Consider the following 11239-nt stretch of genomic DNA (forward strand, 5'->3'; position numbering starts at 1 on the left):
CAAGATCATTTGTCATCTTTTTGATTGGTTGTCAAGAAAAATCGACACAATCGGCCCCCGACAGGTAATCAAAGTGTTAAACATCAACTACCTTTCTAAATAGCTCTCGCCACTTCAAACTCAATACTCTAATGACTTTCATACTCAACTCAGAGATGTTTGGGGGTCAAAAAAAGCTTGAGTTTTAGCGACACACCACTTGCTTAAAGTATGATGAGCCAAATTCAATCCATCTGACCAATTGTATAAACTACTAGCTGCAATCGATTGAATTTTGTCTTGCTTTTAATCACGAACGATGTTTTATTTAATATCACAAAAGCCAAAGTGACCCTTGGGAGTCTTCAAGTGTCGGGTACAATCTCGTTCGGGGTCACCTGGATGTTAATTCATTCACTAGCTGGAAAACGTACGATTTTGTCACTGTGTCCAAAATCAAAGCTTTCAATGATATTGATTCAAGTGATTGATATGGCATCCAAAATGGTTGCACGCTACTCAGTTAACCCCTGTCCCATTGGAGGTCGTTGAAAAGCAATGTTGGGAAGGAGGTTATAGGTCATGTTTGCAGAATAAAAAGCACGTGTGTACATTACTGTATGATTAAAATTCCTTCTGGATCGATAATGCAGTTCATCATTTGTGACCCTGTCTGTGAAATCCAGGCTTAAGTCTTAAAGAATCAAAGTTTTATTTTACATTGATTTCGATCTTTGACATGACCTCACTCAGTCAATATTAAAGATATCAAGGTTATTTTTCACTGAATGTTATTTACGTTATTATGTAGGATGATTTTATGTAGAAAGTACATAAAACATATTTTCCTTCTGTTTTTTTTTGTGGTGACATTTCTCATTTGTATTTTCCTCTTTTGATTCCTGTACAAATATATCTTTCTATATTTGCAATAAATTTTTATTACCAGTCCTGTGTGAACGGCCAAACAGTGTTATATTGTACCTTTCCATTTTACTTAATAATTCACCAGACTGTATTTACAATTGCACAGAGTAATGAATTTCTTTCCAGCATAGATTCCCTTTGTTTGGTTCTACTGGATATAAACCCCCTCACAGGTTTTGTATGTTACATTTTTACATTGTATTATTTTGGTATTTTCAACCACGGTACGTTTGTAATGTCAATTAGGTGGCACAAAACAATGCGAGTGTTAAAAAGTTGGCTTGGGGATAAGTTAGTTTTATTGGTTTAAGTTTTTGTCCCTTAGGAATTACAACTAAAACATTACACACAGATAGCAGTCTCAAGTCTGTCTGCTGCTGATGCAAAGAATGCTGTCTGTTCTCCAAGGACGAGTTATTTGTCCTCAAGCAGGTATGAGAAATACATTTTATTATAATGTAGTGTGACTGGGAGAATTTAAAAACTTAAAAACACACACACACACTCAGTCCACATTGTAAAAAAAATTGTTGGTTCAACTTTAAACGGAAGTTACCTGCTTGCCTTAAAGGCGGGTGCACGATCTTTGAAAGCCAATGTTGATATTTGAAATCACATAAACAAACACGCCCCTACCCCAATAGAATCTGGACCTTCTTTTGATAGACCCGCCCCACACATACACAACCCAGCCAACGATGTTGGTTAGTAGACACGCGCATTACTGCTGATTGGCTACAAGTGTGTTTTGGTAATCAGCCCGACTCCCTTTTCAAAAGCGTTTCTTAAAAATCATGGACCCAGCCTTTAATTTTACTTAAAAATATTAGTTGACCACAGTTTTACCGAGGGGCAACCTTCCGATATCTATGAAGCCAATTCGGAAGTGACATAAACTGCAAATTCATCAACTGGCCGCTAGAGGCTGGCTCCAAAGGGAATAAATCCCCATAGACCCCCATGTTAAAATGCCCAACTCTACAGAAGGAAATAATATGTTTACAGCCTGGTACAAAAAGTGTTTTTGGTCTATATAGCTAATTTTGCTATATAGCAAATTTTTTTGTGACTCATCCGTTTAAATTATATTAAGCTTTAAAGTTTTGCATAATTAAGGGTGTGGCCACTTGAGTGACAGGTGAACTGCCACTGCTGTGGCTACAGTCAAGCTAGCCGGGCGCGAATTTCCGCGAATGACGCACGGCCAAGATAGTGATGGCAGGCACCACCTACTATTGGCTTCAAAAAAGTGAAAGCGAAAACATACGATTCTCTTGAAAAAACAACAACAACGAAATCCAACCCCTAACACCGCACCTAACCCCAATGTCACAGTCAAGGCAATTCTTACAAAAACGTTCAAATGTGGTCTTATTAATTAACACGAATGACTCATAAAATATGTACAAATTCTCGTGAGATAGCATTGGCTCTTCACAAACCTATGGGTGACATCATGGACATTACTTCCAGTCTATGATTTTTTTTAAAAATTTGTTGAAATAACTCACATTTTTAGGGCAACCAGGTAACTTACTTTTTTAAGTTGAACCAACAATTTCTTTACAGTGTGTGGACTGAGAGTGTGTTTTTACATCCATTTTAAGTTGGGATTTATTAGTACATTTTGCTAAATATTATTTAAGTTTGATTAAAAACATAACAATTAAAATTAATTTCTTGTGTAAAAAAAGTCAAAAAATTTCTCTCACTGCGATAAAACGTACACCTTTACACTTAAAAAAGTGAGTCGAATTAGTACCCCAAAGGTATATATTGGTACCAAATGTATACATATCTATACCTAAATGATACAAATGAGATGCTTCCCAGCAGGCATTTCAATGTTGATTCACTGTTGAATCAACGTTGAATTACCATTTGATTTTGCAAATTTATTCAAGGTTGAACAACAACTGACATTATTTCAATCAAATTTCAATATTGATTTTCAAGCATTTTATTAACCTTTTGCAACCGTTTACAATTCACCTTTGTTTCAACGTTGTTTCAACTGACGTTATTTCAACCAAATTTTCAACGCTGAAGGTTGGTCATACGCCTGCTGGGTTTTTAAAGGGTACCACCCAAGTGCCAGCTTGGGATCATTTTTTCTGACAGTCTAGTTAAGTGTTGTATAGTCCACATTGCTTTCAGTTTGTATTTTATTTTTGACGTATTGTTTTTATAATTGAAATAGTTTTAGTTAACATTCGCTGGTATACAGTCGAGTTTTTAATGTCCCTTTCCACCTTCACCCAAACAAAAACCAAATGTCAAGTAGTCTCCAAATGCCAAAGGTTGCAAATGTTTGCACATGCAGTTGCTTGCATCTTTACAATTTTTTTACGAGATCAAGAGGAAAGCATGTGGATATTAAAGCGTAAGTGTGAAAGACAAACACTGAGAGTATACTGTGACTCATTTACCATGTTTCAAAGTATTTAACACGCCTAAAAACACAAAGAAATGGTCCTCATGTCGAAGTCACAGTGCAAATTCAGAACCGCAGGAGGAAACTTTGCTATAGACACACAAACCCCAGCATGCACAGCTGAGAAATACACAAACAGTTTAGCAGAAGTCACACACTGTGTTAACTGTGTAACAATCCAAACAAGTCAACTGTGCTAATGTTGATCTGTTACACTATGTTGCCTTATTAATTAATTTTGCTTCCTAATATCTCCCATAAACAGCCTGTTTGTTTGTTTTTCCATAACAGAGATGTATGTTTCTTTTCATGGGCCATTATGTCAAACTTGGGGGTTGAGGGTCATGTATAGACAATTATTTATGTTTATTTAATTCTCTATGGCAGCTGATTGAGCGGCAGACATGTGCAGGGAATTGTGGGATTGAAAGCAGAATGGATGACACATTGAGAGTAAGTGTGCAAATGTGAACTTCATGCAAATGAGAGTGAAACAATACAGGCATCCAATCACTACAAGCCAAAGCTGTGATGTCACACACACACACTCAATACTTGGGTAATTTTTTTTTTTTTGGGCGGGGGGGGGGGTTGAAGTATTACTGTTTTTGTCCTTATTTTATATTGAACATGCTTTAAAAACAAATGTTGGCTATTCTGTAGACAATGTCTGTGTGTTGCAATTTACAGGCATACTACCACCAAACAACAAACCTCTGGCTAGAAAAGAATGCAGGACGTTTATCCAGTCGACTTCCTTTCTTCTTCTCCAAGCACATTTTTATCTTCCCTTTTCACCGGATTGAATATCAAGACCATTATACCGCGCTTCAGCCGTTGATGTATGAACCCGGTGAGTCGTTATGCCGTGTGTCGAGACCGTAATGAGAGGGCCAGATCGATAGCAGGGCAGGAAGAAATGGGGGTCTCATCCTGACACCCCACTTGCTGATTTAAGGGTCAAGCTGGGAGTTTATGTCCGCCTGTAATGTAATGGACTCAGGCCTCATTACTGATTCATTTCCTCTCCGTGACCAGTCAGGAACTGCAATGAAGTGTAGGACTGAACTCACTCCGCCCCCAGGACCCTGATGGGCTCTCCTGAGGTCCTGACTTATTACTCATTTGCGGCCATTGATGGATTCCTCCAATCGCCAAAACATTCATTCAGTTTAATCATGAGGATGGGCGGATTTCTAATCCTTTGTTTCATTGTGAGCATGAAGACAAAAGCTCATCTTTCATTTCTTTGCAGATGTCTTATATAATGACATGCCTTACTTTCAGTGTCAAAGAAGTTTTAATGGAGTCACCAGATGGGGGTTATACAAAATTGGGGTGACACAGGTAATCTGTATAGCTGTTTTGTTGTTTGAAGTATTGCCATGAGAATTCAACCACGAACATGGTCTACCAGAGACCAACATTGCAGAAGAAATGCAAACAAGCACTTACCCATAATCCCGTGCAGCATCTCTTTGGAGTACCTTAAAGGGACATTCCAGTTTTTTTGAGGATATCCATTTTCCAGCTCCTCTAGAGTTAAAGGGGCCATGGCACAAGACTTTTTTAAGATGTCAAATAAATCTTTGGTGTCCCCAGAGCACATATGTGAAGTTTTAGCTCAAAATACCATATAAATAATCTATTATAGCATGTTAAAATTGACACTTTGTAGGTGTGTGCAAAAATGTGCCGTTTTGGGTGAGTCCTTTAAAATGCAAATGAGCTGATGAAATTCAAACACTGACACAATGATGGTGGTTTGTTGCAGTTAAAACTCAATTGTGCTTTTCTCTGCACTAAATGGCAGTGCTGTGGTTGGATAGTGCAGATTAAGGGGTGGTATTATTCTAATAAGAGCTCCTTATGACATCACAAGTGGAGCCAAATTTCAACAACCAATTTTTTCATGTGCTTGTAGAGAATGGTTTACCAAAACTAAGCTACTGGGTTGATCTTTTTCACATTTTCTAGGTTAATAGAAGCACTGGGGACCCAATTATAGCACTTAAACATGGAAGGAGTCAGATTTTCATGCCATGGCCCCTTTAAACGTTTGGTTCTTGCCGTTTTGGAATCCATTCAGCTGATCTCCAGGTCTTGCGCTAGCACTATTAGCATAGCTTAGCACAATCCATTGAATCTTCTGTAGTTACATCGTGTACTAAGACTGAATTAATTTTCTGGTGGTCTTAGTACACAATGTAACTACAGAAGAATCAAGTTTTAAATAGGAAAAATATCGAAACTCTTTGGTTATTTTTAGTGCGATGCTAATGGTCCAATCAAATTCAATGGATTGTGCCAAGCTATGCCAAACGTGCCAGCACCAGACCCGGAGATCGGCTGAATGGATTCCAAAACGGTAGAAATCAAATGTTTAACTCTGGGGGAGCTGGGAAGTTAGCGTGTTTTCGAAAAAAGTGGAGTGTCCCTTTAAACGCTATCTCATGGCAAATTGTACTTATTTTACGAGGTGGTTAATTCATGACAACATTCGTACATGTTTGTACGCTTTACCTTGACCTTGTGATGTTGGGGTTAGGGGTGGGGTTTCATTATTGTTTTTATGATTAACATACATTTTTGCATGATAAACTTCGTACGAATTCATACGACTTCGCCAGATTGCAAAATATGTATGAATTCTCCTGAGATCAGGCTGGAAACTCTTCATGTCCATATATTACCTATAAAATCATGCGCAGAATTTGCATGTGATGTTTATCTCAATCATTTACTTTATTGAAACTTAGTTGCTTACGTTTCGTTTGGTTGTGTGGTCTCAGTTGATCACAAATGCACGTTTCCGGCAAAGCAAGCACACGTGAGATTAAATTAGCAATGGTTGGTGAAGGTGAAATTGAGATAAAAAGAAAAAAATCAAAGCACTTAATCATTCTTTACTCCATAGGAGGCTTCGGTGCTTAAAGCACTTTGGTCTTACGGCATGCTGTAATTAAATCTATTAACTTTGATGGTTTCACGAATCATCTTATGGGTGTTTTTTTACCTCTTGGAGTCTCTTATCGGGTTGCCTTAATGAAACTTACAGTACTTGTTAATTTAATCGTAAAACAGCTACTATCCTCTATTTGAACATACTAGAATGAAACTGAATTCGGATTTAAACTTAAATTAAAATTAATTTATGCGGGTTATTGTAGCTCTTCTGTAGTTTTAAGTTGATTAGGTTCAGGTGGTCTCGACTACAACACTGTTCTGTTGTCACCTTTGTAATAATGCACAATTAAATGAGTGGATGTAAGAGTCATTGTTTAGCTGGTTACCTTTATCAGTTTTAGCCTCTGCTGCTAGATACTCTCCACCATTATAAAATCTATAACCTGTACCTTTTTTGATGGCCATTCAAAAAGATGGCCATTCACAATCCGCTAAGTCATGACATGATAATGATATAAGTTTCTCTTTATGAGCACTATTTATTCATATTACAAAATTATAAACTCACAGTGTACACGGCGGTCTCCAGGCTCATGAAATTACTAACAGCTATATATTAAAAATTCTTAAAAATATAAAAAAACATGTCCATGAGTCCACGTCTGGTCATCTTGGACTTTGTTATGGAGATAAAAATGAGGACTGGGTGTTTTTGGTAGTATTGCATTATGATACAAGTGTATATTAGCATCATTTTCTTGTTAGTTCCCTTTTGAGTTCGATTGGACCCGGAAGCGTTGCATCCGTGCATTCTGACAAAACATTTTAGTCAATAAAGCATGCACCTCATGAAACAGGTGTTGACCTTTTGTGACAACATGCCCCCTCTGTAAAATTTGTTTGTGCATCCCTGACCCATAATTAAGTCATAAACTGCTCAGGCTCAATTGGACAGCTGACTAATAACAACCCCAGGATACCCGACAGTCATTTCTTTTGCACTAAAAAGTCAAATAACCTGCAGGAGAGGTCTGTTGACATATGCTATAATTAACCTTTGACACTATGTTTAATAAGTCTTTATTGATTCATGCACTTGAATGATGGCCAGCCGTCCAATTATAGCCGGAGGACAGCGTGCTTGTGTGCATATGTAAAAACGATGCGGAAATTATTTATCTGTGCTTAGAGAAAATATAGCTGTCGGTCTCCAGTCCTTCACAAATTGAATTAGGCAGCACAGACGGCATGAAATAATAACACATATTTACATGAGATTTTTTGAATACATGAAATTGATTGGAAAAGCAGGCACTACGTTTTGGAACGAATGGATTGCGGATGACTTAATGGTAAGATTTTACATTATTATATATACGTCCTCAGTTGATACTGCATCATATTGATCACTTCCCTTTCAGTGTGCTTTGTAAAATAAATAACATAAAATATGGGTGATTCTCGCAAAATTAGACTTATGAGGTGTTATGAAACATTTTGATAAAAAAGTAAATGCAAAGTAAGAGTACCAAAATAAGACACATACAGTTACAAACATCTCTTGGTGGACTATTTTGCACATTATTGACATCATACAAACCAATTTTGTTGTTTTTTTCCACATTTTAGGGGAATATTTTCATTACCGCAACGTGTCCATGACTGGATTTGGGTTCTTTGACATGGAAATATTTATAATTAAAAAATATAAAAAAAAAATAAAAAGCTTCAGTGTATGTTATACTATAAACATTTACAGAAAAGAAACATGTGGAATTTGGTGATGATTGGTAAATGTAGAGACAATAATAAGGAATATAAATGTGTCCAAGAAAAATTTTTCATCCTCCGCAACAATTTTCAATCACTGTTTAAGCCCTCAAGGAACTGACATTAAAAAAAAATAGTTGGAAGGGACATAATTGACTGTGACACTCAAGATGGCTACCAGTTAAACAGTTCTTATTTTTTCTCTCCAGATAAAAGTTGAAATTTAGTTTGTTATAGTACAACTTTTTAGTTCTCATTACCGAAACATGAGTTTGTAAATGCATAATGTAAAATCATGTTGCGGTAATGATCATTTTTGATAATGATAATAAAAAAATTAAATAATTTTATAGGAAATATGTTTTAAATCCTCAAAAAATAATAGTTATAATAAGTTGAGCCTTAATCTTATATGTGCAAAAAAAATTGGCTTCAACTTTTTTTTAATTCTGATGCTGGACACGGATTTCGTAAGAACGGACACTGGATTTCATGAGAATCACCCATGTAGAAAATAGTGTATTATACCAGCCTGTGTTTAAGTTTTTTTTATGGTTTTTATGATGTATGGTATTTGGAAACTTTCATCTCTCAGACTCACCAAAAATGATCAATGTAGCATCTTGGGGAAGTTTCTTGGTTTCACTTTTCCCTTACGGTTCCATTTTTTACCCCAAGTCTCTTTCCTCTTGGTTAACAGTTTGTAATGAACATTTGTCCAGCAGCCCTGCACAGCTCGAGGGAGCAAAAGAATGAAACATACAGTGTTGGTGGTGGTACCGCACGGATAAACAGCAGGGTTGCCAGGTATGTGAGAAAAAAAACCCTATACCAAATTGTACATTTAAGCTTATTTTGGACATATGGGACTTAACTCTGGATTTTTTCGTACTTTAAACCTTTTTTTCGTACTTTATCGAATTATATTCATACCATGTATATAAGAATGGGTGTGGGATGTGGTAATTGTATTACAGTACGTTTTTATCTTAACAGAGCACCCTGTTGTACCAGGGTCAATATTGTAGTATTGGTATTGTAGTAATAATAATAAAAATCATTTTAATAATAATTTAAAAACAGACACAGCTTATTTTGAGATGTACTACTTCATAATTGTAGCTCATAAAATGTATCTTCAGTTCATTCGTGCATTGCGTACTTTGAGGAATTTCTAATTATTTCTTTTGCCTTTTCCTGCCAGGTAAGAATGTAAGCTTTTAAAGTGAGCCTTTATGTCTATCGACAGTTAGTACATTAACAACTCTTAATGAAATAAACTGTAGGTGGACACCTGTTGAATGTTTGTCTATTCAGTTGAAATGAACTGAATGCGGGTACATTAGGTGATGTAATATACTGTATGATGAATAATGAAATAAGTCATATAAATGATGTATAATATATATATATATATTTAATATTTCAATGCTGAAAGGTCACATGATGCAGTAAGATGGTCGATTTGCATATATATATATAGTGGGCCTATACGCATATTCATAATTCTGCATTCCAGGATGCATCGTAGACAGAGAATTATAGGCAATCCCAGAATGAAAAGTGAAAAGTGCATAAAAAAAAATAAATTAAATAAAGATGGCCGACTTACGGAGCCCCAAAGGGGACATGGAGCAAAATTAAATAAAGTTTAGTTTCACGTGTGCACGTGAAACTACCGCGTGTGCATGTGAAACTACCGCCTTTAGTTTTGCATGCTCACGTGAAACTTTCACGTGTGCATGTGAAACTTTCTTGTGTGCACGTGAAACTACTGAGTTTAGTTTTGCGTGCTCCCATGAAACTTTTGCGTGCGCACAATAGTTTCACGTGCGTGCGCAAAAGTTTCACGTGAGCACATGAATCTAAACTTTATATTTTTTTACTCTAATGTCACCTTAGGGGCTTTTACCCAACACATAAGCTTGTATTTGTGTGTGTTACACGTGAGGTGTCCTATTTGTTGTTGCCTTTAAATCAGTCTCTTATGAGGTTCGTGACCTTTGCTAAATTATAAATTAACAAAATGAACAACGTTTAATTTGGTTGTCTTTTTTGGTTTCGGCAGAAATCTTTACAAGAAGCCCATAGACCGTTTAGATTTAGGTGGCATTGATGTATTTTGGGATGAAGGGTCGGTGGTGGTTTCACAGTGTGGAAATTAAAGGGTCTGTGGGAACCCGCCGAGATGTTGCCGTTCAGATGTGGATATAAAATATTGCCTTGATTAGAGACGTTTGGATGCCAATAAATCAGTCTGGGGCGCGTGGAGGGGGGTCTCATAGGGGCTTATTAATGAATAATTAACCTGCTATGGGGAAACTCAACAATTCTCACTATATGAGACAAAGAGGAAGACAGAGTGCCATGTCCTAACTTTGAAAAAGAGCACTTTTTGTTTTTCACATAAAATTTCACAGAAATAAGACTTTACAATTTACATTTTCTTTTATATGCATCTGTCACACGCTTTTTTCCGAAGTTATACATTTTATTACTATGTGTGTTCCCTGGGATTGAACCCATGACCTTTGCATTGCTTATGCATTATATAATTTATACCTTGAATACACTGTAAGTCTCTTGGGATACATGCATCTGCCAAATGCATAAATGTAAATTTGCATCTGCCAAATGCATTTATGCATCTTAATCAACATTAACCAACATAAACTCTAACTGCGTCAAGTTTGTGTGGTAATATTGAGTCTGTTCAGGTTAAAAGATTTGCTGAAAGACTTTTGATCGTTGTATCGTTGCCAGAAGAAAAAAGATTTAACGACCATGGTACCCCAGCGAGAGCTTGCTTTTGAGATGTTGTTTTCATTTACTTTGTGTTTGCGCTTGAAAACATATAATAACAAAGGCTACAACCTTAAGCATCCATAATAGCTTTCTGTGTAGGGTCTGAGGGCACCATAAGCTACTCGACTAACTGCATGCGGTCCTGGTGGGCTGCTAATGGCTTCACATTTTTTAAAAGGCCGTTCGGAGAATTAGCGAGCGAGAGAAAGAGTTTGTGTATGTTTTTTGTGTTTGCGAAACCCATTCTTGTGATGAATCGACAATGATTTCTTTTCTCCCCCTACGTTTCTGATTTTCAAAGCCTCAGTCTCTTCATGTTTCCCCGTTCCGCGGTTTCGTGCACGGCAATGATTGCTCGCTTTGTTCGCGCGTGCATTGGTATCAAGACAAAATGGTTTCTACAGCTTAGATGCAAAT

This window comes from Misgurnus anguillicaudatus, chromosome 23 (genome assembly GCF_027580225.2).
Source record: "Misgurnus anguillicaudatus chromosome 23, ASM2758022v2, whole genome shotgun sequence".
Classification (NCBI taxonomy): domain Eukaryota; kingdom Metazoa; phylum Chordata; class Actinopteri; order Cypriniformes; family Cobitidae; genus Misgurnus; species Misgurnus anguillicaudatus.